We start from the raw sequence: 27,866 nt of genomic DNA, 5'->3' as shown, positions 1-27,866 counted from the left end.
CTAACCTCACAGGGTCATTGTAGGGATTGACTGAGGAGGGAGGTGAACCATGTACTCCTTGGAGAAAAAGGTGGGATATAAACTCAGTAAATAAAGAAAGCTGGAGGGGCCAGCCAGATGCAGATGTTGCCAACCTGGCATCCAGAGATCTCCACATGGTCACAACTAGACCTGCACCAGTTGCAAAATTCCTGGGGAATTTTGAACACTGCTTCACGTGTGTCACCATCATGCAAGGTTCTGTATGGAATGACAGTAAGAAAAATTGGTCCCTCCCATGAGAATCTTACAATCTATAATTCAACAGGGAGACAAGTAGGCGGAAGAAAGAGGTGATGCTAAATAGGGAGATAAAATGTTTTCGGCTTGATTTTAAGTAAAGCAGAGGTTGCTACTCTTACTGGATTTCTCAGCAGCTTTTGTTACTTTTTTATATAAGATATTTATTAAGATTTTTTTAAGATATTACAATACAAAATGAAAAAGAAAGATACAATAAATAAAATAAAATAAAAATGATTAAAAACCACTCCATTTTTCTATTACTTATTTTCCTTAGCTTGTTTCCCGGACCTCCTCATACCTCCCTTTTTTGTATTCCAGTTCAATTTGTTGGCTCAGCAAATCCTTACCCTCTTTGTTTATCCTAATCTTTGGTCTTAAAATAGTAACATTAGATTTTTCCCTATTAGCAACTCATTTTTCATATTCCCTTAAAGCATTACAGCTGGAAACCACTTAATTTCTATCCAACATCATTCTAACATTCATTAATTTTACAATATTTCTGTAGATAGTCTTTAAATTTCTTCCAATCTTCTTCCACCGACTCTTCTCCCTGGTCTCGGATTCTGCCAGTCATTTCTGCCAGTTCCATATAGTCCATCAGCTTCATCTGCCATTCTTCCAGAGTGGGTAAATCTTGTGTCTTCCAGCTTTTGTTACTATTGACCATTGTTACTATATTCTTGATGCTGAAATCAGTAGGAGGACCTGCTACCTTTACTCTTAGTTGCAGTAATAATCTTATGCCCCGTCATACCATTTGGGGTAAGTGAAGTGCTCGCTGGGGTAATAGGATTATGCTGAATGCAGAGTGGAGAGCAGTGACAATGTGGCAATTAATTGTATCTGGTGGCATTTGTCTGCACAAGCAGGGCTCCAACTTTGCTAGGCTCTTTATGCTTTTGGAAAATGGCAATGAATGGCAAAAACTGGCTAGCTTTGAAAATGAAAAGTTTGAGAAGCTGCCTATTTCATTGTAAATTGTTGATGAGCTTCCTCAGTAGACCTGTATTTCACTTGTGCGTGTCCTGAGAGTCACTTGGCATCTTTGAACTGTGCAAATAGCATGTCCTGGCAGATTGACCCAGTGACTCCCACAGGTCTTTACCAAGACAGAGATGATGTTTGTCAACCTTCCATGATGATGTACCAGTCGTTGATGACTGTCAACTCAAACAGGGTAACAAAACTGTTCAAAACAGGAATGACATGCATGCAAGAGGAGGTGGGGTCCATAAACTGTGAGACTGAAGGGATCATAAACTAGAGGTCCAAGCAACCAAAATAAAACACACATAAATATGAGAAGATAAGATAAATGATTGAGCCGGTGGTTGAGGGACAACTCGAAGCACATTTGGAGGATGTGGACCATTTGGATCCCTTCCAACTGGGATTCAGACCCCATTATGGGACTGAAACTGCCTTGGTCTTGCTGGTTGATGATCTTCCCCAGGCTAGGGATAGAGGTGAAAGCTGTTTCCTGGTTCTGCTGGATCTCTCAATGGTTTTTGATACCATAGATCATGGTATCCTTCTGGACCATTGGGGGGGTGTTGAGAGTTGGGGCACTGTTATGCAATGGTTCCGCTCCTTCATCCTGCGACATGTCCAGAAAATAGTGGTGGAGGGGGTGAGTGTTCGGACTGCTAGGTGCTCACCAGTGGAGTACCTCAGGGCTCCATCCTCTTCCCCATGCTTGCCAACATCTATCTGAAGCTGCTGAGAGAGATCATCGGGGGTTTGGGCTGGGTTTTCAGTAGTATGCAGATGATACCCAGCACTACCTCTTGTTTAAATCGGAACCAGTGAGGGCAGTGAACATCCTGTGTGAGTGTCTGGAGGTGGTTGGAGGATGGTTGGCACCTAACAGATTAAGGTTGAATCCTGACAAGACAGAAGTACTGTTTATGGGGGACAGGGGATGGGCAGGTTTGGGGGACTCCCTGATTCTGAATGGGATAACTGTGGTCCTGAAGGACCAGGTACACAGGCTTGGGGTCATTTTGGACTCACAGCTGTCCGTGGAGGTGCAGATTAATTCTGCGTCCATAAACTAAAGCTAAAATAACAGAGTTTATGAATACATTTATTTTAAAAATAATATGGTCCAGGGCATTGTAATACTGCAAACCCAGAATCCCATTTAATGTTCACTTGCTTTGATGGGGACATGAAATTGTAAGTGACGTAATATTTTGTAAGCAATTTCAAAAAAATGCAAACTTGGTACACATCCCTGCTTATGAGAAAGTGGAGCAAAAATCTCTGCTTCAGCAAGCAGGGGATCCACAGAGGAAGGAACTGGGGGCAAGAAAGGGGAAGTAGGAGAATAATGAAGTCAGAACACAGGTTCTGTGGTGGAACTAAATATTCAAGTGAAGTGATTTTCAGCTAAAATTGATTCAGCTAGGTACAGTGGATCATCAGAATCTGTGGATTTTGCAGAATCCTTCTGCAAGAAACAGTGAGCAGCTTATGACAAATACAGCAATTAAACTCAACAATTGCAAGGCCAATTTCTTAAGAACAGGAATAACAGCAACATGATAGCAAATGCAACACTATATAAAAACACTTCAGTACTATAAATGGAACAACATTATATTGGCATTACACGTTCTAGCAATTACAAAAATAACAAGGGAGCTCGGCAGTTTTATTTTGGTTCTAAATACACCCGTCCCATGATAAATAAATGTTGCTCACAGTTCTTCTCCGGCAGTAACTGAATGGCAAGGAACAGGATTGCGGACAGGTTGGAACTAAAGCAATGGAACAATGTGCTCCTTAAAGCCCAAGGTTATAATTCATTTTTAAACAAAGGTTTGAAAGAGTATTCCAGTACTGAAAAAATATAGCAATGCTTCCTCTATGTGTAGTAGTTTTTCAATTCCTATAAAATGACCAGGGCAATAATGAGAACACTTTACATTTTTTGGGTGCAGACTTGTTGCATCTACACCTCTTTGACCAGTGTAGCTAAATGGGCCCATCCCCTGGAGGGACCCCTATTGCCATGCTGCTTGATGAAATCATATTCCTTAAGCTATGTCCTGTACACATGACAATCTTCTTCTTCTCTGGTGATCACTCGTAGCTGAGTATGATTGTCTTCCATGAACACAGTCTTAACTGAGTCCGTAAGTGACTGTGGAGGCCGATTCTGGATCCACATGTCCTTCTACAGTGGGGACATAGGTTTCCAGGTGGGAGTTGATCATGATGTGCATTTGCCAAGCGAGCCTTCCTCTTAGCACGTTTCTCCCTTTCGTCCTGAGCTTGAGCATCTTCAAAGTCCATGACACCTTTGGTAACGGCTGTTCTCCAACTGGAGCACTTGCAGGCAAGTGTTTCCCATTTGTCAGTGTTTATAATACATTTTTTAAGATTTGCCTTGCAAGAGTTTTCAAACCTTTTTTGTTGACCACCAGCATTACACTTTCCATTTTTAAGTTCGGAATAGAGTACAGTAGTTGCTTTGGAAGACGATCATCAGGCCTCTGCACAACATGACCAGTCCAACGAAGTGGATGTTGAAGAATCATTGCTTCAACACTGGTGATCTTTGCTTCTTCCAGTACACTGACATTCGTCCGCCTGTCTTCCCAAGTGTAAAACTTTTCAGAGATACCATTGATAGAATCTTTCGAGGAGTTGGAGATGGTGTTTATAAGTGGTCCATGTTTCACAAGCATACAGTAAGGTTGGTAGTACAATAGCTTTGTTAACAATACCTGCCCTGGGGCACTAGCTTTCCTTCTTATCCTGCAAAGGAGACCAAACTGATGGCATATTAACATATAAGCAATGCCTGCATGGAGCATCCTTAAGGCTCTTTAGTAGCCTGCCAATAAAATAGCCTGGCTGATTGTGAATATGCAATTTCAGAGTGGCTAGATTCCTCCAAACCCTCCACCCCACCCCATTATAGCAAAGTAGTGCTAATTCTGTACTTGAGAGGCACTTCCGTGTTCTTGCCAGACCAGGTCTGAAGTACGGTATTCATAATTGCTCAAAATTTAAAGGCTGCTCCGTTTCCTGAAAAACAGTGTTTTCAATGAAATATGCTCTGTTGGGCCAAGCCACAATAGATTTACTCATCTGTCTATTAAAGGTGGAGCTGAGAAAGTAAAAGAGTGTTTCTTTTATTTCTATAGGGAGTCAATCAGTGCAATGTCAACTCAGAAATATGTCCCATTGTTTCCAGTGGGGCTTCTAGTGCAAATAGCAACACAAGCTAAATTGTTTGTTTAGGGATGTGGTTCCTTCCTAACTACTCCCTGGTTATCAGAGCAGTACAAATTGTGTAACAATCATATTCTTGGGGTGCGGGGTGTGTGTGTCTGCAATTATGGGGAGGGGGAGCCAGAAAGCTCCATTGTGCAAGTCGAGTTCTGCAAGCTTTTTTTCTAGACGCCCGATTTCAAAGTATTTAAGACATTGCATGTATGATTCACCTCCTCTTCTTCCTTGTCAGAGTGCTTGGTACACATTTGGGGATGCAAAGCAGTGAGTAGCTCTGAACTTCACAGTGCTTTGGATTCTAGCCACAGACTGTTAAAGATCCAGTGAGTATACATGGGCTGCATCCTTCAAAACATCACTTTTTATAATAATAAAAAAGCATAATGGATATAAAACAGTATTTTACCAGGAGGTATTTTCTGATGGTTTTAGCAGCAAATACTCCCTGTTTACTCAGAGAAGATCTCCCAGAACACCTATTTAATGTCTTTCTGGATTATTGACTTTGTCAGAAATCTACTGCCAAGTTCAGTTTTAGATTCCACCCCCCTCCCCGTCTCAGGCTGGGAGATTTTTTCCAATGCACTGTGTTTCAAAAGCAATTACAGTACCTTTAGTGATGCAGTATTTTCCAGTAAGTGTACCTGGACTGTTGAGCTTACTTCACCCCACAGAGGATAGTTCTGTTCCAAATGTAGGTCATTAGTACTCAGCAATTTGTTCCATTACAGCTAATTGCCAAGGTAGAAGTATTATGCTATCCCTTACATTACACACACACATTTTAAAAGAAGCTCTGTAAAATTATTGATGTTCCACAATTCTATCAGTGTTGTCTATTGGGGGTGGGGGGCAGGGGCCGTTCCAAATGAAGATTGCTTAAAATTTTCATTTTAAAACTGAATGTAAATAATCAACCCATTATCTCACCTTTTTTTCCCCTTTTATTATATTAATGTGTGTTTCTGTGTGGATATTTATTAACCTCCTAACTGGCTCTACTAAGGGCTAACAGACAACCCATGATCTAGCAACTAGCCTGTGTGGGGCCGAGATTTCAGAAATCCCAGCTTTGTTCTCATTGTGCAAATTATTATTTTTTGGTCTAGCCTACCATTGTCACATTGATGTAAGGCTAATGCACTGGTCTGAGCTCCTTAATTGAAAGGCAGAACATGGATTAAATGAGACACTCACAGAACCGCCAAGCTCCTAATGGCTACTTTCCCTGCCTTCAGCTACTGGCAAGCAGATTGTCTGATTCATCCCCTACTAACAGATGCAGCCAGTTTTATGTGCCTCTATAAACCAGCTTGGTGTGACCTTAAAGGCCAAGGGAAAGTGTGGGTGCATTGGAAGCTAAGTTGTAAATGAATATTATAGGACTTCTTACATGGCACAAGGCACTAAAACTTGCAATATGCAAGTTTTCTGGTGCATGGCTCAAATTTGCAAGTGGCTTAAATCTTCTGTTGACTCCAGTCAAAGGCTACTATGGGGTGTGGCGCTCATCTCGCTTCAGGCCAAGGGAGCTGGCATTTGTCCACAGTTTTCCGGGTCATGTGGCCAGCATGACTAAACAGCTTCTGGCATGACGGCACACCATGACGAGTGCCAGAACAGACGGAAACACCGTTTACCTTCCCACCACAGTGGTACTTATTTATCTACTTGCACTGGTGTGCTTTCAAACTGCTAGGCTGGCAGGAGCTGGGACCGAGCAACGGGAGCTCATCCCGTTGCATGGATTCAAACCGTCAACCTTCCGATCGGCAAGCCCAAGAGGCTCAGTGGTTTAGACCACAATATGTATGTCAACTAATTCATTCACATGATCAGGCAGAAGGGGTCTTCTTTCAGAATATAGACTCTATGTGATGATGGGGGGGGGGAAGACTCCTGAACAGCAGTTGTGCTTGGAAGTAGCCAGAAATTAAATTACTTGAAGTCTGTGTAAGATATTTAAAGCACCAAGCTTGGGTGGAAAATGCAAAGCTTTCTTTTCAACTAGAAAACTGCAAGCACAACTTCAGGCAATACCAATGAGATGGAAACATGGAAGGTGCCTAAAGAAACCAGGGTGGCTATCTAAAGAACTTTTAACTGAGTTAAGATTTAAAAAGGATGTGTACAAAAAATGGAAAGGGGGGGGGAACCACCAAAGAGGAATTCAAACAAATAGCCAGCACATGTAGACACAAAGTCAGAAAAGCTAAAGCACAGAATGAACTCAGGCTTGCTAGAGAGGTTAAAAGCAACCAAAAAGGCTTTTATGGGTATGTCCATAGCAAAAAGAAGAACACAAGAAACAGTGGGGTCACTCAGAGGAGAAGATGGTGAAATGCAAACAGGGGACAAAGAAAGGGCTGAACTCCTCAATGCCTTCTTTGCCTCAGTCGTCTCCGATAAAGAAAACAATGCCCGACCTGAAGAATTTGGAGCAAATGATTCAGCAGAGGAAACACAGCCCAGAATAACTAAGGAGATAGTACAAGAATACTTGGCTAGTTTAGATGTATTCAAGTCTCCAGGGCCAGATGAACTGCATCCAAGAGTATTAAAAGAACTGGCAGATGTGATCTCAGAACCACTGGCAGTCATCTTTGAGAATTCCTGGAGATCAGGCGAAGTCCCGGCAGACTGGAGGAGGGCAAATGTTGTCCCTATTTTCAAAAAGGGGGAAAGAGAAGACTCAAATAATTATCACCCAGTCAGTCTGACATCAATACCAGGGAAGATTCTGGAGCAGATCATTAAGCAAACAGTCTGTGAGCACCTAGAAAGGAATGCTGTGATCACCAATAGTCAGCATGGATTTCTGAAAAATAAGTCATGTCAGACTAACCTGATCTCGTTTTTTGACAGAATTACAAGCCTGGTAGATGAAGGGAACGCAGTGGATGTAGCCTACCTTGATTTCAGCAAGGCATTTGACAAGGTGCCCCATGATATTCTTGTAAAGAAGCTGGTAAAATGCGGTCTTGACTATGCTACCACTCAGTGGATTTGTAACTGGCTGTCTGACCGAACCCAAAGGGTGCTCATCAATGGTTCCTCTTCATCCTGGAGAAGAGTGACTAGTGGGGTGCCACAGGGTTCTGTCTTGGGCCCGGTCTTATTCAACATCTTTATCAACGACTTGGATGATGGACTCAAGGGCATCCTGATCAAATTTGCAGATGACACCAAACTGGGAGGGGTGGCTAACACCCCAGAGGACAGGATCACACTTCAAAACGACCTTGACAGATTAGAGAACTGGGCCAAAACAAACAAGATGAACTTTAACAGGGAGAAATGTAAAGTATAGCACTTGGGCAAAAAAAATGAGAGGCACAAATACAAGATGGGTGACACCTGGCTTGAGAACAGTACATGTGAAAAGGATCTAGGAGTCTTGGTTGACCACAAACTCGACATGAGCCAACAGTGTGACGCGGCAGCTAAAAAAGCCAATGCAATTCTGGGCTGCATCAATAGGAGTATAGCATCTAGATCAAGGGAAGTAATAGTGCCACTGTATTCTGCTCTGGTCAGACCTCACCTGGAGTACTGTGTCCAGTTCTGGGCACCACAGTTCAAGAAGGACACTGACAAACTGGAACGTGTCCAGAGGAGGGCAACCAAAATGGTCAAAGGCCTGGAAACGATGCCTTATGAGGAACGGCTAAGGGAGCTGGGCATGTTTAGCCTGGAGAAGAGGAGGTTAAGGGGTGATATGCTAGCCATGTTCAAATATATAAAAGGATGTCATATAGAGGAGGGAGAAAGGTTGTTTTCTGCTGCTCCAGAGAAGCGGACACGGAGCAATGGATCCAAACTACAAGAAAGAAGATTCCACCTAAACATTAGGAAGAACTTCCTGACAGTAAGAGCTGTTCGACAGTGGAATTTGCTGCCAAGGAGTGTGGTGGAGTCTCCTCCTTTGGAGGTCTTTAAGCAGAGGCTTGACAATCATATGTCAGGAGTGCTCTGATGGTGTTTCCTGCTTGGCAGGGGGTTGGACTCGATGGCCCTTGTGGTCTATTCCAACTCTATGATTCTTTGATTCTATGTGTGCCTGACAAGTTCTGTGATACACTCTGTAGAACTGTGTGTGTGCGTGTCTGCAGAGCAGTCTTCCCTAACCTGGCATCCATTCAGTGTTTGGACTGTAACTCCTCTCATTCCTGACATTGGCCATGATGTCTGGGAGCTGGACAATAAAGACATCTGGAGGGTCCCAGTTTCCCCCACGGCTGGTGTGGGAAACTCCTTGCACCCTGCTGCTCTGAATTGGAGCTCTTTTTGAATAGATGAGAAGAAGGCAGAAAAGGGAACTTCCCCTGGAATCTGCTGTCTCGGGCAGGCTGCTTTAAATTGCTATGTGTTTCTGTAACTTGAGGGAAGGAAGAGCAGTGTTATCAGACAAAGTCTATTTTCACTGGTTCCCAAAGCCAATAAGGACCCATGATGGATGGAAAGGTTCAAGCCTTTATTGCTATAGCAATAGTGGCTTAGTTTGGATTTCTTTCCAGAAAGAAACACATGACCACACCCATACCAGATTCCTCCCACCCCTCCCAAGTTTGCTCTTGACACACAAACACTAGGTGCTAATTGATGATAAGATAATTTTTTGCTTGAAGCCCTATTTTATTTGGTTGCTGTTCTCTACTTGCAAAGCAGCTGCATTTAATATGAACTTTTAGCTTGCTGGTGGGCTGTACTGGTGATGTTTGGGCTGGAACCTGAGAACACAGGAAGTTAGACCACTGCACAGAGTCAGACCACTGAGTTCATCCAACTTAGTGGTGGCCACACTGACTGGCAGCAGCTCTCCAGGCTTCAGAGTTAGGATATTGAAACAGGAGCTTCTTTGAGGCTATTTTGGGGGCCAGATTGGGGGGTGTTTGGCTAGCTTAAAATATGTTATTCCTGCATCAGGAAGATGAGATTCCTGCATTGGACTAGATTACTCTTGGGGCGGGTCCCTTCCAATTCTATTATGATTCCATGCTGCTGTTGCTTGACATCTTGCCCTTGGGTGTTTCACTCTTTGACACTAATGAGGGGGACTTTTGGCCACAAGTTCCTACAGAGCTTACAGGAAGAGAAGGTTGTCTCCTTATCTGACAGCCAACAACTGCTAGCTTCTCATGGTGTTAGCAAGCCAACCAAAGAGGTCAAGGGGTAGCATTTCAACTTTGCCTGCTGTCAGCCCAGCTCTGGATGCCAGGGACTTGTGGCTGTTCAGTGCAGTATCAGTAGAATCCCTTCCAAAACATTGTGCATCTGCTTCCCCCTAGAAAAGTAACACGTGAGGATGAGTACAGCCACAGAGTGCCATGGGGTTGCAAAACAAGCTCATTTTCCATTGCCTTTCTTTGCACCCTTCATAAATTCCCATCCTCTTTCCCACCTGCTCAACTCTAATTTCACCTTCTACCATGCAAATACAACTTTGAGCATCAAAGGCTTCAGTCTTCTCTAAAAACTATATTCTTGAGAAGTTGATGTTGTACAAATTAATATGGCATATTTTGGAAAGACACCTTGTTAAAAAAATAAAAGCTATTTCTTCTGAAATAGTCGGACTAAGTATTGTTGATGGAAACTGTGCTTAAGCAGCAAAGGCCATTATAAGCAACACTGTGAGAAGGACTGCCATTATTTGCAACACTGTGAGAATGTAAATGACCATGGCATTCTACTTTGTTTCAGTTGCCTTTGTAAAGCCAGTGAAGTTGTTAGCTCTTTCGTGCCTTGCATTTTAATGCAAAGTATCAATTTTGTTTGACTACAGTTTATCTGATATGCATAGTATTTCACACTACTTCCATCTATCACAGGATCCTCCAATGTTTTCCACTGCCTGTCACACCTGATTTTCATAACTACATATTTTCATTTCTAAACATTTACAGCCCTATTGGCTAATCAGGGATGAACGAGCAAAAAAGAGCGAGCTTCTGAGTAAGCAGAAATGAACCTCAATGTCTGATCAGACCCATTGCACACATTCACTATCAGTTACTACAAGTACATACTTCACAATAAACATCTAAGAGAAACTGGAGTAAAGCAAGCTGGTTAAGTCAGAGTAAAGCTTTGTTCAGCAGTGGAGCTGCTGCCGTTGCTCTGCCTAAGCCTGGCAGAGACAAGAAAGAGGTTGCCGAAGAAATGTTCCTGCAGACCACAGTGATTTACTGGGTGTATAAGGATTATTGCTTCTAAGCAGTTTGTAGTTGCTCGAGAGAAAAGCAATCGTGTTAAGTCAGCCACTGAGCAAGTACTGTTGATAGTTTAGCACCAGGTGAACACTGAAAACTGGACAATTGTTAAAGCTTCTGCCATAGATGCCTGAACTGTACAGTGGTACCTCGGGTTACATACGCTTCAGGTTACATACGCTTCAGGTTACAGACTCTGCTAACCCAGAAATAGTGCTTCAGGTTAAGAAATTTGCTTCAGGGTGAGAACAGAAATTGTGCTCTGGCGGCGTGGCAGCAACGGGAGGCCCCATTAGCTCAAGTGGTGCTTCAGGTTAAGAACAGTTTCAGGTTAAGAACAGACCTCCGGAACAAATTAAGTACTTAACCCGAGGTACCACTGTATCACCACATGTCTCTGAACACAAGAGGAGTCCTGCTGGATGAGACCAGTGCTAGCACAGCATTATGCTCTCCAAATAGCCAACCAGAAGCCCATAAGAAGGATATGGATGCAGACACACTCTCCTTCTTGTCACCCCCACAGCTGGTTTTCTGATACTGGAGTTAATAGCCCTCATGACTAGCAGCCTCCTTTAATTTCTCTGGTGCATTTTGAGTATGACCCTTGGGGTCCCTTCCAATTCTATGATTATATGAGTACTGCATTCATCTTATGTTTATTATAGATTATAAAGCATGAGCATGGAATGAAACTAAAAGCACCATAAATCATAAATGGTCAAGGCTGGTTAAGGCTGCTGCAACTGAAGGCACAACCCACTGGCACAAACAGAAAGTTGTTTGCGCTCCCAGTTCTCGTGCTGCTCTCTTCTAACTCCCCATACTGCTGAGGGCAAAAGTGCTAAGCATGAGTGGTTCATAGGTTACCATGTGCATTTATGAAGTTCTCCACTGCAGCAAGATTTTATAGGTCTGAGTGGAGAAAGAACATGGAAATACTAGTAGTTTACCAGATATATAATGCGGGTGGCGCTGTGGGTTAAACCACTGAGCCTAGGGCTTTCCGATCAGAAGGTTGGCGGTTCGAATCCCTGTGACGGAGTGAGGTCCCATTGCTCGGTCCCTGCTCCTGCCAGCCTAGCAGTTCGAAAGCACGTCAAAGTGCAAGTAGATAAATAAGTACCGCTCCAGCGGGAAGGTAAACGGTGTTTCTGTGCGCTGCTCTGGTTCGCCAGAAGCGGCTTAGTCATGCTGGCCATATGACCCGGGAGCTGTACACCGCCTCCCTCAGCCAATAAAGCAAGATGAGCGCCGCAGCCCCAGAGTCGGCCACGACTGGACGTAACGGTCAGGGGTCCCTTTACCTTTACTTACTAGATAAATACTTCCCTTTGAGCCAACTTGTAAAGCTCAGTAATGTGAATAGATTCAGTATTGGTGAATCATATGTTGAAGCTCGCAGTAGGCTATCTAGTATAGTCATACCTTGGGTTGAAATAGCTTCAGGTTGAGCATTTTCGGGTTGTGCTCTGCGGCAACCCAGAAGTAACGGAACATGTTACTTCCAGGTTTTGCCACTCGCGCATGTGCAGATGCCCAAAATGACGGCATGTGCATGCATGGAAGCGGTGAATCGTGACCCACACAGACGCTGGTTGTATTTGCTTCAGGATGTGAACGGGGCTCCAGAACGGATCCAGTTTGCATCCAGAGGTACCACTGTAATCTAAAACTCTCCTTGATGCAGAGTGAGGGTGTCTTCAACAGATGACTGCCTGGCCCTTGTTGCAGACTCCGTGATAGAGAATCTTCCAATCTCCTTAAGTAATTGCCTCAGTTGTTACCTCTAAAACATTTCTCTTAATGTTAGACTACAATCTACCCTCCTGTAAATTATGGCTAAATGTACCCACTTCTTCCAACCTTACCTCATAGAAAGACTTTTCCTCGTCTCTTCCAGATTATGTTTCTGAGGTGCTTTGAATGTAAAAGGTCAATAAAAGCTTTCCAGGAAATGATATATAATGAATGGGGAAAAAATGTTTAAAATAACTTTTGCAAAGAAACCAGAAGCCTTTTTTATTAGGAATTATAAACACCAATATGCCAAAGGAGTAGAAAAGACTTTTTATGTATGCGACAACAGCTGCACAGATGCTACTAGACTAGAGATGGAAAGAAGAAAGAGTCCCTACCAGAGAGGAATGGCAAACCAAGCTGTTGGACTATGCTAAAATGGCAAAACTGACCAGAAAGCTCAGAAATAAATAAGACGAAAACTTCAGGAAAGAATGGGGGGAAATTATAATTTATTTGGGAGACTACTGTAAGCAGATGAAAACATGAGCAGGATTTTAATATCACTTGTAATGTAACAAACACTTTGGACAATATGGACAGATGCAAAATATAGATTATTAAATAATATGCAGTTGAAAATGTTAACAATAAGACCCATGGTGGGAAATTTCAGAGAAATCTCTATATACGGCTGTGCATTTGGTATTGTTATAAATTTACATTTGTAAAACTAAATGAAAACAAATTTTAAAAAAGAATGTAAAAGATTAAAGGCTAATTTCTGGGCATTTCCAGGCAGAGAAAAGACTCCTGCCCAAAGGCCTGGAGAGCCATTGCCAGTCAATGTAGACAGAGATGAACAGAATGTAGATCAGGATCACTTTTAGATCTCTGGGTGAATTGCAATCAACCGGCAAGGGCTCTCAATGTATTTAACAATACCCACAGCCAAATGACCTGTTCCACCTAGATTAGGCTACTAAAATGAAGTAAACTATTCCAAAGTTGACTTTTGTGCAAAAGGCTTGTGAGCTCAATTCAGTTCTGCTACTGGAAATAAATTACTAGACTCAAAATATGTTCAGAGGAGCCCTGTTTTTTCGTTCTTAAAATATGTCTTTTGCTCCTGACTCTGATCAGTAGATCTAGTGAAAAACAAGGTAGTTTCAGCAAGCCTGAAGTTTGCCAACCCCAGCGCATTATGTTGAGCTGGATGGACAAATTGTCTGAATCAGCATAAGAGAATTTCCCATGCTGACTCGTAGGCTAGAAATAATCACTGCAAACTCACCACAGATAACATATGTTTGTGTCTGGGTCTAAAAACTTGCCCAAATATCCTGTAAGGACAATATGACTGCTTTGTTTGGCTGACTTGAGAGGTTTTTTTAATGAGAGGGTGGGTTTCCTTTTAGTTCAGCTACCTGTGAACTTTGCTTCCATCCCCTTTGTTCGGATACATACTTTGCTCAGCAACAGGAAAAGTCAAGAGAAAACAGAATGCAGCAGCTGAGAACCTGAACTGGACAGTAATGAAAATGTGTGTATTTGAAATTCATATTCCAAGTACAATTTAAATTGTACTATGAATCTGAAATAAAGCTAAAAATGTTCCTAGTAGAGTTTTTTGCTCCCTTTTGCTCACTGAAAGTTTGATGAGCAAACTCATTCTTGCAAACTACAGTCTTGAGAAAAAAGTTGAATAGAGCACACTGATGAATAAATTAGTCCTTGAACACAGCATCTCTAAATTGCCTTAGATAACAGGAAGGCAACTACAGTACATGATATGACTATACTTCCCATTATTATTCGGATCAACTGAATGTAAAGTAGGCATCACAAATCAACTGAAGCAGTATATTCACAAGGTACAGAGAAAACCCATGCGCCATAGCCATTTTCTAAACTATCTGCTGCAAGACGTAAGTTGAAAGACTGCTTCCATTACTTAAACATGTGCCTTTTCTGAAGATAACAAAATACATCAGGGGTTGAATAGTCGTTTTCATAGGTTTGGGTGAGATCTTCAGTTTGGGGAATTGACTGTACAAAGGTCTTCAGTATACTGTGTCCCTAAACTCCAGATGACTACTTGAAAAGCTAAAGTGTGTTTATTTTCTATATGAAATTTAGTTCAAGCAGGTATTTTGTATAACGTGATTAAATTTATATATGTGTTTTAATTACTCAAATTACTTTCTCATGCTTTTATATACCCTATAGTCATGTAGTGTAGTTGCCTTTCTGTTATTTAAGGTAACCTTGAGCACATGACAGTCCATTATGATACTTTCAGTTAGGATACTTTCTTACTTTTCCCCTAAAGTAATGTAACTGGATAGCTAGCGTTCTATGCTGGGAAACATAGCAGCAGGAAGACAACTTTTACTTGGCAGAAGTTTATATTTGCCTAGGATGTTCTCTTCTCATCAGGACAGGCCTTCTAAGAACCAGTCTTTTCTTTCAGAGAGGATGGCCTCTTTGAAAACCATGGACAAACCTCTCCTATTTCAAAATACTGAACACCACCTCTATAGTTTTATGTGATCAAACATCTCCAGCTGGGCAGAGCAATTTTATATTCCAATACACCATGGAATGAGACACATCTTCCACTATACCGGTGCAATATCCACCATATTCTATAGCTGCTTAGGTGATGTTATCCCATTAAAATAATTTTGCACTCTAAAATTATTTCAATTAGTTTCTTCCTTGTGTTTATTTATTGTTGTCAAAAGAAACTCCTAAATGACAACAGTGTGGGCAGTTAAGACACAGCTTGAAGAAATCTCTCTTTTTTTCCAAACAACAACAACTCTGCTTTGGGGTATAGAACAGCGCACAAAAACCAAAACTCAGGGCACGCAAGCCAATGCAACTTTTCTGAGAGACTGGGCCTTGCACAATGTGTTGTTTTGTTCCCCTGCTGGTGTTTGCAAGCAAGCAGTGCCCCCTTCTCCTCCTGACTTTCCCTGGAGTATTGTGCACGAATCACAACATTGGCCTCTTCTGGGGAATACTAGGTTAGATGAGGAAAGAAAGAAGCAAGAAGAGGAGGTGGGGAGGAGCAAAGGGTCTGGTGGGGGGAAAAGGATACAGCTACATGTTCTAACACTCTGTGCCCTAACTGGTAATGAATATGCCTGAGGCAAACTTCCAACTCTTTGTTTCCTCCTCAGGGCACCATAATAATTCAAAATGACCGACCTACGTTCTTGGAAACATGTGTTTATATCAATAAAAAAATTTTTTTTAAAGACATAACAGAATTAGCCCTGGGTTGACCAGAGGAGAACAATTGTTAGAATCTGGAAAAAAATGTCAAGCAAGCTTTATGTTATGTACTTTTAAGAGTACCTTTGTAGCTTTCCTATTCAAATAGTGCTCCTGCCCTTCTTGAGTCAAGCTCAGAAGCTGCACAGTAACCCCTCCTCCCCCAAACCTTCTGCAGGGTACAGAGAGAAATGACCTCTGATTTTCTCTACCTCCATCAGTCGTGTTCAATGGCTGGTTATTCTTTCTTGTGTTAGGCTACAGGCAGAAAGCCAGCAATGGGTCTGCTTTCAGTCTGGTCTGCTGCCCTCTTTAAGCCTCCCAGCAGCACCAGATTTAGGGTGGTGTGGGCAGGTGCTTGAGTTGCTGCAATTATGACATAGCACACTTGAGAGCATGTGCAGAATGGAAAGGAGGGAGAGGATGCCAAAGAAATATTTCAGGTGCCAAATTTTGTCCTTACTCAGGGCACCATAATACCAAAGTCTGCCCCTGCTCCCAGCAAGCACATACAGTAATACCTCGGGTTACAGACGCTTCAGGTTACAGACACTTCAGGTTACAGACTCCGCTAACCCAGAAATAGTACCTTGGGTTAAGAACTTTGCTTCAGGGTGAGAACAGAAATCGCGGGGTGGTGGCAGCGGGAAGCCCCATTAGCTAAAGTGGTACCTCAGGTTAAGAACAGTTTCAGGTTAAGAATGGACCTCCAGAACGAATTAAGTTTTTAACCAGAGGTACCACTATATTACTTGGCTTTTTATCTACCCATTTTCATCTACCCTATTTTGCAGCCCTGTCCAACTGCCCCAGGGCAAGTGACCCTGTCCTAGTTGCACTAGTATGGACTGTGAGACTGCTTGTGTGGTATTGCAGGAAATTGTGGATTTATGTATGCTCCTGAGTCCTGGCTTGTATGTGTAGCAGAGGATGGGTAGTCTGTGGGAAACAGCTGCAGTAGGTTTGCTTCGAACTTCAAGACCCTTCAGAGCAGACATCCCCCCACCTTCTCCCTTCCCATCAGTGTTTCTGTTCGAAAATGACAGGTGCTGAGGCCTAAGCCTGTCTGAAAAGCCTCGGACCTGAAAGCCCCATTCTAAACAAGTGCGTGTGTGTAGCTATGCCACGAGGGTAGTGCACTTTGTATGTGCTCAAAGGTGCTCTCTTTTCCCCCTTTGGGTAAACCAGCGCTCCAACTAAACCTTTGTTTTCTCTGATCCTATGCGCCTCTCCGCCCACCCAGCTTCCTTTGGGGGGTCGCCGCATCTTGCGGACCATCTTACGGCCTCTCCTGACGGGAAATTTCAGACAAAGGCTGGGCTGCTGCCACAGTAGCCGCTTCCGCCAACAGCCTCGGCGGCGTGTGCGTGCGCCACGGTTTGGCGCGGCCAGAAGAGACAAGAGCTGCTTCTGCTGGATCCAGTCCGCGCTCCGATGCGCCAAAGGAGCCGGGTGGCCAATGCTCCCTCGCCTTCTCTCCAAGTCCTTCCCACGAGCCCGCCACCCATCCCCAGCAAGCGGCCACCCGCAACAGGGGCGCGCTTCCTCAGCCTCTCCCTCTCCGCTGCAGCCTTTGCGCCCCCTTCGGTAGGACAAGCCAGCGACTCCATCCATCCCCACGTGGGAACGGGATCCGGAGGCTAGCGGGGTGAAAGCTTTGGGCAGGGAGGGCGTGGGAACCAAGGGCGGGAGGATGTGAGGCTGGGCGGCAGGGGCGAGGGGGTCGTGGTCCCCACGCCCTCTCCTCCCAGGGGGCGCCGAGACGCGGCACAAAGCCTGCGCGCAACTGGGGCGCGGAGGGAGCTGCCGCGCAACGAGGCGCGTCGCGGATCCTGGTTTGTTCTCTCTCTTTTTTTCTTCCCATTCATCCCCTCCCGTCTGCCTCGGACGAGGCTGTGCCCTCGGGGCTCTCTTGTTTTTGCATAATCCTGCCTCCCTCCCTCCCTCTCTCCCCCTCTCTGGGCTCGCGTTTGATTGATGCGATGGGGGTCACGCTTTCGTTCCCGCGGGCAGCAGCTCGCCGCTGCCGAGGCCAAGCCTTTGTGCAGAAGTGCGCGGCGGCCCAGCGGCCACGGCTGGGCGGGAGGCATTTAAATGCCGCTTTTTCGGGGCGGTAACAAAGGCGGCAGCGGGAGGGAGAGAGACAGAGTGAGAGGCGCGCGTACGGCTGCTTTGGGCCGCGGCCAGCAGCAGCGGCGGTGGCGTCGGACGCGGCGCCAGGAGCGCTCCCAAGTGAGTAAAGGCAGCCACTCCGGTGGATCCGTCCTCGCACGCGCGCGCTGCCCGGTTACCCATCTGATTGGCGCTGGGGGGGAGCGGGCAGGGCGGCTCTCTCCGCGCGCAGCTTCGTAGGCGCGCACGGATGGATGGACTTCGCGGTGTGCCAGTCTGCCCTTCCCATCGCTCCTGCAGCGCCACTTCCAATTGCGAGACGAATTCGAATTCGTCTCCGGAGCTTTGACTTGCCCTCTCCCATCTCCACGCGGCTCTCATACTTTTGCACTGGGAAATCGCCAAGGTCCTGCCGTTTTCAGGATCCTGGCATTTCCTTTGAGCGACAGAGAAACCCTGCATGCATAACGTGTGGTAATGTTTTGTAATGTTTACTGCAAATAATAGATGGAGGACTTCCTTGGAGCGTTCTATCAACGCAAAACGATCAAGCAACTGGTGCCTCGGAATTGAATCCCCCCCCCCCCCGTTTTTGATTAGGTTAGTTTCTCCCAATTGCCTCTAGCTTATTAAGATTTTGTTCTTGGGATGGGGAAACGGTAACGAGGTTGGTCGTGTTTTTGTTTCTGAAATGGTGATTAACTGGAGGGCTCAGTTTCCAAACGTGGACAATATAAATCTTGGATAGAAAACTTTGCAGAGGCAAACTTGAAAAGTTTCCCCAGTTTGCCTGTAGGTTGGGGTCTTGAGGTTGTTGCTGAAGCAGATTCAAGCAGGAGCAAAGACTGAAGGAACTTGGATCTCAGCGGCAGCATGTAGAGATGACTTGGAGATGGAACAACTTCCAGCGCATCAGGTTTGGCCTCTCAGTCACTCCTGCTTTTCATTTGCAGAATGCTGTTTTCATTTGTTCATCAGTTCTCTGTAGAAAAGAGCAGCCTGCTGAGATAATAATGTTAGCAATCAATACTGCTGTTTTTTCCTCCTTGAAAATCCTTATATTCTCGCCATCTGTTGTGACATCTTGTGCTCCTCTTGAGTTTGCACTGTGCACCGTTTTGTGTGGAAAGGCAATTAATGGTTTCTTTATTTTCTTATTAGCAGTGGGCACAATCCACTGAGAAGCGGGAACAGTTGCAGATAGAATCATAGAATCACAGAGTTGGAAGAGACCACAAGGGCCATCGAGTCCAACCCCCTGCCAAGCAGGAAACACCATCAGAGCACTCCTGACATATGGTTGTCAAGCCTCTGCTTAAAGACCTCCAAAGGAGGAGACTCCACCACACTCCTTGGCAGCAAATTCCACTGTCGAACAGCTCTTACTGTCAGGAAGTTCTTCCTAATGTTTAGGTGGAATCTTCTTTCTTGTAGTTTGGATCCATTGCTCCGTGTCCGCTTCTCCGGAGCAGCAGAAAACAACCTTTCTCCCTCCTCTATGTGACATCCTTTTATATATTTGAACATGGCTATCATATCACCCCTTAACCTCCTCTTCTCCAGGCTAAACATGCCCAGCTCCCTTAGCCGTTCCTCATAAGGCATCGTTTCCAGGCCTTTGACCATTTTGGTTGCCCTCCTCTGGACACGTTCCAGTTTGTCAGTGTCCTTCTTGAATTGTGGTGCCCAGAACTGGACACAGTACTCCAGGTGTGGTCTGACCAGAGCAGAATACAGTGGCACTATTACTTCCCTTGATCTAGATGCTATACTCCTATTGATGCAGCCCAGAATTGCATTGGCTTTTTTAGCTGCCGCGTCACACTGTTGGCTCATGTCAAGTTTGTGGTCAACCAAGACTCCTAGATCCTTTTCACATGTACTGCTCTCAAGCCAGGTGTCACCCATCTTGTATTTGTGCCTCTCATTTTTTTTTGCCCAAGTGCAATACTTTACATTTCTCCCTGTTAAAATTCATCTTGTTTATTTTTGCCCAGTTCTCTAATCTGTCAAGGTCGTTTTGAAGTGTGATCCTGTCCTCTGGGGTGTTAGCCACCCCTCCCAGTTTGGTGTCATCTGCAAATTTGATCAGGATGCCCTTGAGTCCATCATCCAAGTCGTTGATAAAGATGTTGAATAAGACCGGGCCCAAGACAGAACCCTGTGGCACCCCACTAGTCACTCTTCTCCAGGATGAAGAGGAACCATTGATGAGCACCCTTTGGGTTCGGTCAGTCAGCCAGTTACAAATCCACTGAGTGGTAGCATAGTCAAGACCGCATTTTACCAGCTTCTTTACAAGAATATCATGGGGCACCTTGTCAAATGCCTTGCTGAAATCAAGGTAGGCTACATCCACTGCGTTCCCTTCATCTACCAGGCTTGTAATTCTGTCAAAAAACGAGATCAGGTTAGTCTGACATGACTTATTTTTCAGAAATCCATGCTGACTATTGGTGATCACAGCATTCCTTTCTAGGTGCTCACAGACTGTTTGCTTAATGATCTGCTCCAGAATCTTCCCTGCTATTGATGTCAGACTGACTGGGCGGTAATTATTTGGGTCCTCTCTTTTCCCCTTTTTGAAAATAGGGACAACATTTGCCCTCCTCCAGTCTGCCGGGACTTCGCCTGTTCTCCAGGAATTCTCAAAGATGACTGCCAGTGGTTCTGAGATCACATCTGCCAGTTCTTTTAATACTCTTGGATGCAGTTCATCTGGCCCTGGAGACTTGAATACATCTAAACTAGCCAAATATTCTTGTACTATCTCCTTAGTTATTCTGGGCTGTGTTTCCTTTGCTGAATCATTTGCTCCAAATTCTTCAGGTCGGGCATTGTTTTCTTTATCGGAGAAGACTGAGGCAAAGAAGGCATTGAGGAGTTCAGCCCTTTCTGTGTCCCCTGTTTGCATTTCACCATCTTCTCCTCTGAGTGATCCCATTGTTTCTTTGTTCTTCCTTTTGCTACGAACATACCCATAAAAGCCTTTTTTGTTGCTTTTAACCTCTCTAGCAAGCCTGAGTTCATTCTGTGCTTTAGCTTTTCTGACTTTGTGTCTACACGTGCTGGCTATTTGTTTGAATTCCTCTTTGGTGGTTTCCCCCCTTTTCCATTTTTTGTACACATCCTTTTTTAATCTTAATTCAGTTAAAAGTTCTTTAGATAGCCACCCTGGCTTCTTTAGGCACCTTCCATGTTTCCGTCTCATTGGTATTGCCTGATGTTGTGCTTTTAGTATCTCCCTCTTAACAAACTCCCAGCCATCATGAACTCCCTTTCCTTTTAGTATTGTTGTCCATGGGATCTCACCCAGCACTTCCCTAAGTTTTATGAAGTCGGCTTTCTTAAAGTCAAGAAATTGAGTCCTAGTATGCTTGGCTGCTCCTTTCCGCTGTATAGTAAACTTCAGAAGAGCATGATCACTCGCGCCTAATGATCCTTCCACTTCTACCCCACTAACCAGGTCATCAACATTGGTTAGGACCAGATCTAAAATGGCTGTTCCTCTTGTTGCTTCTCCCACTTTCTGGACAATGAAGTTGTCTGCAAGGCCAGTGAGGAATCTGTTTGACCTTATGCTCTTGGCTGAGTTTGACGTCCAACAAATATCCGGGTAATTGAAGTCGCCCATTACTACTATCTCCCTTCCTTTTGCATGCTTGGCCATCTGTTCCAGGAAGGCTCACAATCCATTTGAGTAGGGCTTGCACAGGAGAGCTGCCGGTTTGATTGCACCTTAAATATTACATCAAGTATCTGTATATGTTTTCTCTGTGGCATTCGTTCCAGAATAGATAAAAGTTATATAATGGAGAGTGTGTTCATTTAACTTGCAGATTCCATGATAAAAGAACAACATGAGCAGATATTTTTCTGTCATGGGTTCTGCTCCAGATATTTTGTTTTCAAGTAGAAGCATTTGGCATCTCCTGTTGCTAGGCAAGGAAAAGTGTGAATTATAAAAATATGCTGAAACTTGAGGGAGACACATTTGGATTTTAATATGTTGCTGATATTATTTTTCAGTATGTTTAAGGCTGCTGTTCTGGACATAGTTTGGAGCAGATAATTTTACTTGACTTTAATAGGACTTGTATATGTGAAATTGTGCCTGGGATTTCTGCTTGAATTCAAAAGAAAGGCACTGTCATCTGTTCTTGAGTAAAACTTCAAAAGGCAAGGATTTTGCCCAGTATAAATCATGTAATTCCCCCCAAAGTTGATCCTTCAATATTACAGTAATACAGAGGGCAGCAAGAGCAATAGAATAAGAGCAGTGAGAGCAATAGCCAGGGCATTTTTTTTTAGGAAAAAAAGGTGCTGGAAATTCTTTTTAAGGACCTTTCTTTAGGGGAGCACCCAGCCAAAGTTGTTGAGTTTTTTTAGAGGGGAGCACACTGCTCTCCCCCTAAAAAATGTTTAGGGGTACTGTCATTTTGTAGTTCAAATCAGGAAAAATTAATAAATACAGTAAATGGACAGAAGTACGAAGATTCACAAAATGTTTAGGGGTGCTTCCATTCTTATGCCCACAGCTTCTGAAATGCTGTGCCATAATGCTAGGGGGATGCATAATGCTTTAGGGGCCGCGGGTGGTGCTGTGGGTAAAACTTCAGTGCCTAGGACTTGCCGATCGTATGGTCGGCGGTTCGAATCCCCGTGGTGGGGTGAGCTCCCGTCATTCAGAGCTAGCTCCTGCCCACCTAGCAGTTCGAAAGCACCCCTAAGTGCAAGTAGATAAATAGGTACCGCTTTATAGCGGGAAGGTAAACGGCATTCCGTGCGCTGCGCTGGTGCTGGCTCACCAGAGCAGCTTCGTCACCCTGGCCACGTGACCCAGAAGTGTCTCCGGACAGCGCTGGCCCCCGGCCTCTTAAGCGAGATGAGCACACAACCCCAGAGTCGGTCACGACTGGCCCGTACGGGCAGGGGTACCTTTACCTTTACCTTTAATGCTAAAAAGGTGCTGGAACTCAGTTCCTGTAAGTTCCGGCTGAAATTAAGCCCTGGCAATCTGAAATAGAGGGCAGTGAAAACCTCTTCCTATAAACCTCTAGAGAAGTGATGGGGGCGCAGTAGCTGTCCACTTGTCTATCAGATCCACATTTTGAGCACATATACCTGTGTAACGTCCCACTTGTCTTTGGGTACACAATTGAGCTCCATGCTGGGCCCTGTATACTAGTCAGCCCAGCAAACCCTTTGGATTGGAACAACTATTGACCAGCTGCAAACACCCCCTTTGGGGGAAGATGGTGGAAAGGGTCATGGTGGGACTGCTAAAAGCATTCTTGGAGGACACTGATTATTTAGATCATTCTTTTTTGCAAGGGGATAAAGGAATAGAGATTGGGTTGTGCATCTCCTGATTCCCTCTTCCAAATTCCTACCTCCTTTGGGCAGAGCTTCCTTTCTGCTTCTCCGGGCTGAGTCTCACAGGTCTTCTGGTTGTGGTCTGCTGCTGGTCTTCTTTACTATTCACTCATGAGGGATTCCTCCCCAAGGCCTGTTCTCACACCACTCCCACGTCTTCCCCTATAGCAGTTGCCACAGAAAATTAATATCCGGTGCCACCTTGCTTGGAAATGTTACGTGAGGTTCACTCACCCAGTAGTTGGAACTGTCAAGGACAGGCCACCTGCTCTGCCACAGAATTCACCCTTGTAGCTTTGCCTCTTCCTTCTCTTCTTACAAACTACAGTCGTACCTCAGTTCCCAAACGCCTTGGGAGTCAAAACATTCTGGCTCCCAAACGATTGAAAACCGGAAGTGAGTGTTCTGGTTTTTCAAATGTTCTTTTGGAAGCTGAATGTCTGACGGGGGCTTCCGATAGGCTCCAGGAGCTTCCTGCAGCCAATCAGAAGCCGCGCTTTGGTTTCCGAACCTTTCGGAAGTCAAATAGACTTCCGGAATGGAGTCCATTTGACTTCTGAGGTACAACTGTATGTAACTGGGACTGTTTGGTCTGGGCTAGTCATAATTTTATCTTAATGTGATCAGTAGAGCATGGATTCTAGCCCCACGTTGGGCAAAAGATTCATGCATTGCAGGGGGTTGGACAAGGTAATCCTCATGATCCCTTCACACCCTAAATTTCTTTCTTTCTTATTAAAGATTTTCTTGATTTCCAAAAGTGTGTGCAATGTCTCTCTCTCTCGTATTTTCCCCCATGTAACATTTTTACAAATCAGTTTCATTTGTTGAGACATTAGGAAGAAAAGGGGAAAAGATGGGTGGGGTTGGGGTTGGGTGGCGATGTTTCTGTTTTACTTACTATATGTAGGGTTTGGTGTCAGCGTTGCTTGTGCAGGTTCTTTGCTGTTCACTTGTGTTCCTTTGGTGGCGAGAGAGGTTGGGGTTGGCCTGTTGTTGTTGTTTAGTCGTTTAGTCGTGTCCGACTCTTTGTGACTCCATGGACCAGAGCATGCCAGGCACTCCTTTCTTCCACTGCCTCCTGTAGTTTAGTCAGACTCATGTTTGTAGATTCGAGAACACTGTCCAACCATCTCGTCCTCTGTCATGCCCTTCTCCTTGTGTCCTCCATGGGGTTGGCCTAGGGTGTGGTTATTCATTTGTGGGTGGCTGTGGTGGCCTTTGTTTTCATGTGTGAGTGGGGTGCGTGGCACACCCTAAATTTCTGTGATTGCTTTAGACTTCTTTACACCTGGGCAGCAGGCATGAAAAAATAGCCAGATCCCCTCCCTTCTAGCCTCCCAAGGATACAATTTACAGCCAGCTTAAGTTAGGCCAAAGGAGCAAAAATAATTCATATTTCCTGTTCTTAAATGCACACCATTCCTTTGAGCAGCCACAAAAACCTCAAGCTATCACATATCCTGTTTAACACACAACTGTGTAAAATATTTACTTCATTGTTGTCAGGAAAAGCTCCCAATATGTTACAATTATATGTTGAGATTCTGTGTCAACTTACACTGTAAAATACCGTTTTTTTCCTTTTATGAAAATGTTAAGCAAAACTGCCCCAGTTGCTCCCCTGCCAGGTAGTCCTGCAACTTTGCACTGTTACCAAGGTGCACGGTACTTTCATCTAGTGCAAATGACATTGAAGTGGAAATTGAAAAAGAAAAATACTTTAAAGCTCATTTTGTAAGTATCCCAACAACATTTCAAACCTTGAAAATGAGGCTACAGACATTTGCTTTTGGGCACCTTAGCTCACTGCATACAGTACATTAAATGTACAAAAATGTAGTGGCTAAGCTCAGCACGACACTCGCTTCAGCTCAGCTTGACAACTGCCCCGCTCTCTCTGCCTCGGGACCGATTACCAGGAATCACAGAGTTATTTCCTATGAGATAACTTTGTACTTGAGTTCAGAATGCACAAGTATAGTATTGGTTTATTTAGAAAGGATGCTATGGGCAGGTATCTTGTACATGGGAATTGGAACCAAAATAAAAAAAATACCACATATATAGTTAACACACTTTTGACCGTCTTTTGCATTCACAATAAGAGTGGAGGTTTTTTGCACCTCTAAGTTTGCACTTTTTGGTTGAGTGTGGTCCTAAATTGCACCAGCAGCTATGAGTACAGAATCTTAGATATTCGGTTTTCCAGATTGATTAATCCATAGTAAACCAAAGTGAAACTTCTGTGTGTGCTATTTTTCTAGAGAAAGAGGTGCTGAAACTCACTACAAATGCCTCCCTCGTTCTCTTAGAATGACAATGGTGGTCACCTGAGAGAAGCCGAAACTGAGTTCGAGTGAGTTCCAGCCGGGAAAAAAGCCCTAACTTTACACTTTAAATGTATGGTGTGTAGCTTTTTTTATTGCAACAAACTCCAGCCCTAGTTCACAGATCTAAGACATGAACTCCGAATAGTATTCTGAATAGAAAGTTATATTTGGTGGAAGCCATTGTTGGCTTCATCCTGAAAATTCTTCTACTTAATTTTAAGAAAACAGCATTGTCAAGGCTCGATCGCACGGCGTGATGTCTTCATTTTATATTTGCAGAAGTATAAAAAAGTGGAAAAGTGAAATTTTTAGCATTAATTGTCTCCCCGCAACTCCTATCAAATCCCCTGGGTTAGAAATCCTGCTTTTCATTTCTGCTGGGCTATCACATTTTCACTCCTGTCTGTTAATTCACGTGGCACTTCTTTGCTGCTGCTGCTGCTGCTGCTGTTGTTATCTGATTCTAAATACTAATACCAACAGAAAATGGATCCACTATCAATGTTGGCTCTGTTTTACATTCCTTTCAGAGAAGCTAGAATGAAGGTGATTGCTTCTATCGCCGTTTTATTTTCCTATAGCATCCTTAATCACTAGTAATGTCCTATAATGCCAACAGAGTTCTGACAGTAGGACTTCAGTGCGTTGAAGATTCCCACTTTTCAGGACTAGAAGACTCGTGGTCCTGTCCAATTCTAGAATTTTATGCAAACTGTAAAGGAAGAACTATGCCGCACTGTACAGACTGAAACATCAGTAAAATGACCAACCCCAGTACTGTATAAAATAGATTGTGTTGTTATATAGTTCCTTCTTAATGCCTTATTCAGCTGCAGCTGGGACCTGGCGCAGGCAGGCCAGGATCAGAAAGGCAATAGATGGGGTCAGAAATGGGCTGCAGGTAGAGTGGCCAGATGTAAAACAGGGCTTGGCTCCAGCAGCTTTAACACCTGTGCTGAAGAGTGAATTTCAGCAGATGCAGCTTGTCTGAGCTCCCCCTCCCCACACACCCTTGCATTGCATTGTTTTGTGGTGTTCTTCCAAATTATGGGAGGAGCTTCCGTGAGTTCCCTGTTGCAAAAGTTTATGGTTGCTTGTGGATGGTTGTGGGACTGGCAGCATGAAAGCAGGGTCTCTCCCGCCCTGATGCTGTGTGGATTGCATGAAGAAGAATAGAATGGCTTTGTCTGTGGTAAACACAAAGCATAGCATGTCTAGAGTTTGGTGTTTTGCTCCTTCCAGTGGTAAAAGTTTGGGCTTCTGTTTACCAACCTGTTTACCTCATTTCCATTAGTGAAGAAACCCAAATGAGGAAGTTTCCTTGCACGCTGCGGAAACTGGTGGTCTGTGAGCTAATTTGGTTTCTGTGACTGCAGAGGCACCTTCCGATGAGCTTAATTCTGTATTTTTCCCCTGCCCTGCACCTGACTAGCGCATACAGAAAAGCTGATACAGCTCTTGCTCTCTCCTTCATCCTGACATAGGTTTGTAACATAAACTATTGTACAGCCCTAGGTCAGAGCTATCAGTTTTCAAATCACCAGCTCCTTAGTCATCACGATTATGAAGGCAGATTTCATGTTGATGTTGGTCTAAGCAGTTCTCTTGTAGATTAATTCTAAGCAACTTCTGTAGGCTGAAGTCCTTCAAAGAATAATTAACCAAAAGGACATTACAAATCATAATGTTTTATATCTTTTTCATTACAGGTTTTCTTGGGATACTATTGTCACTAAATGGTGGTTCGTTGCAAATGGATCTGATTTCTGCTGACTTCGCAACCTATTATCTAGTGACAGGTGTGCTACCTAAATCGCTGAATAGATCACTTTGGAATTTGTTCTTTGTATAGGATTTCAGCCAAACCTGCATGCAGGCTTCGTTCTTCACCACTGTCATCAACCCCAGCAGTACTCTTTTTTTTAAAGTGTGTCTTTCCGACACTGCAGTATTTATTACTAAATGCCAAAATGATCCATTCAGCAGTTATGCCCCCCCACTGTATTAATAATTAATGTCTAGATTAGAAATTTGTAAATGTATTTTAATGCAAGAAAGCATTCTTATGATATTCTAAGCTTTTGTACCAACATATCGCTGCCAAAGAAAGCATAGGCATCCGTGTTGGTCCATAGTGGTGTGTTGGGGGAAAATCCACTGTAAAGCAGTTCCTTTATCACAACCAACCCAGAATGTGACAAAATTTTGAGAAAGCTGGAGAACCTGGAAATTTCCTTGCTTCTTTGTGGCATTTCAGTTGCCTGTGGGGTTGGGATAT

The 27,866-nt window shown here is 44.0% G+C and overlaps 1 protein-coding gene and 2 long non-coding RNA genes across 6 annotated transcripts in view; 2 read left to right on the top strand and 1 right to left on the bottom strand.

The window, feature by feature from the left end:
• LOC309532073 overlaps positions 1-27,866 on the top strand; it is a 346,799-nt gene that overhangs the window by 3,757 nt on the left and 315,176 nt on the right. The gene's annotated exons all lie outside the window — the stretch shown is intronic.
• Positions 1-27,866, top strand: part of ST6GAL1 (ST6 beta-galactoside alpha-2,6-sialyltransferase 1) — a 106,113-nt gene that overhangs the window by 14,006 nt on the left and 64,241 nt on the right. Inside the window, exon 1 of one of the 4 annotated variants that reach the window (XM_082221874.1) lies at positions 17,466-17,602. The exons of 1 other annotated variant lie outside the window; for it this stretch is intronic. The gene's annotated coding sequence lies outside the window, so the exon portion shown is untranslated. Of the gene's footprint in view, positions 1-17,465; positions 17,603-17,794; positions 18,000-18,523; positions 18,796-27,866 lie in introns of those variants that run through there. 2 more of the 4 variants (XM_082221871.1, XM_082221873.1) reach the window with 2 other exon arrangements.
• Positions 100-24,562, bottom strand: LOC309532065. The gene is made up of 3 exons (XR_014219575.1): positions 24,157-24,562; positions 23,273-23,417; positions 100-240 (listed from the first exon to the last, which is right to left on the bottom strand). It is a non-coding gene; the product is annotated as an uncharacterized lncRNA (long non-coding RNA).

Source organism: Podarcis vaucheri (genome assembly GCF_965113315.1).
Source record: "Podarcis vaucheri genome assembly, chromosome: 5".
Taxonomy (NCBI): Eukaryota; Metazoa; Chordata; class Lepidosauria; order Squamata; family Lacertidae; genus Podarcis; species Podarcis vaucheri.
This window is presented reverse-complemented; position numbering and strand designations above follow the sequence as displayed.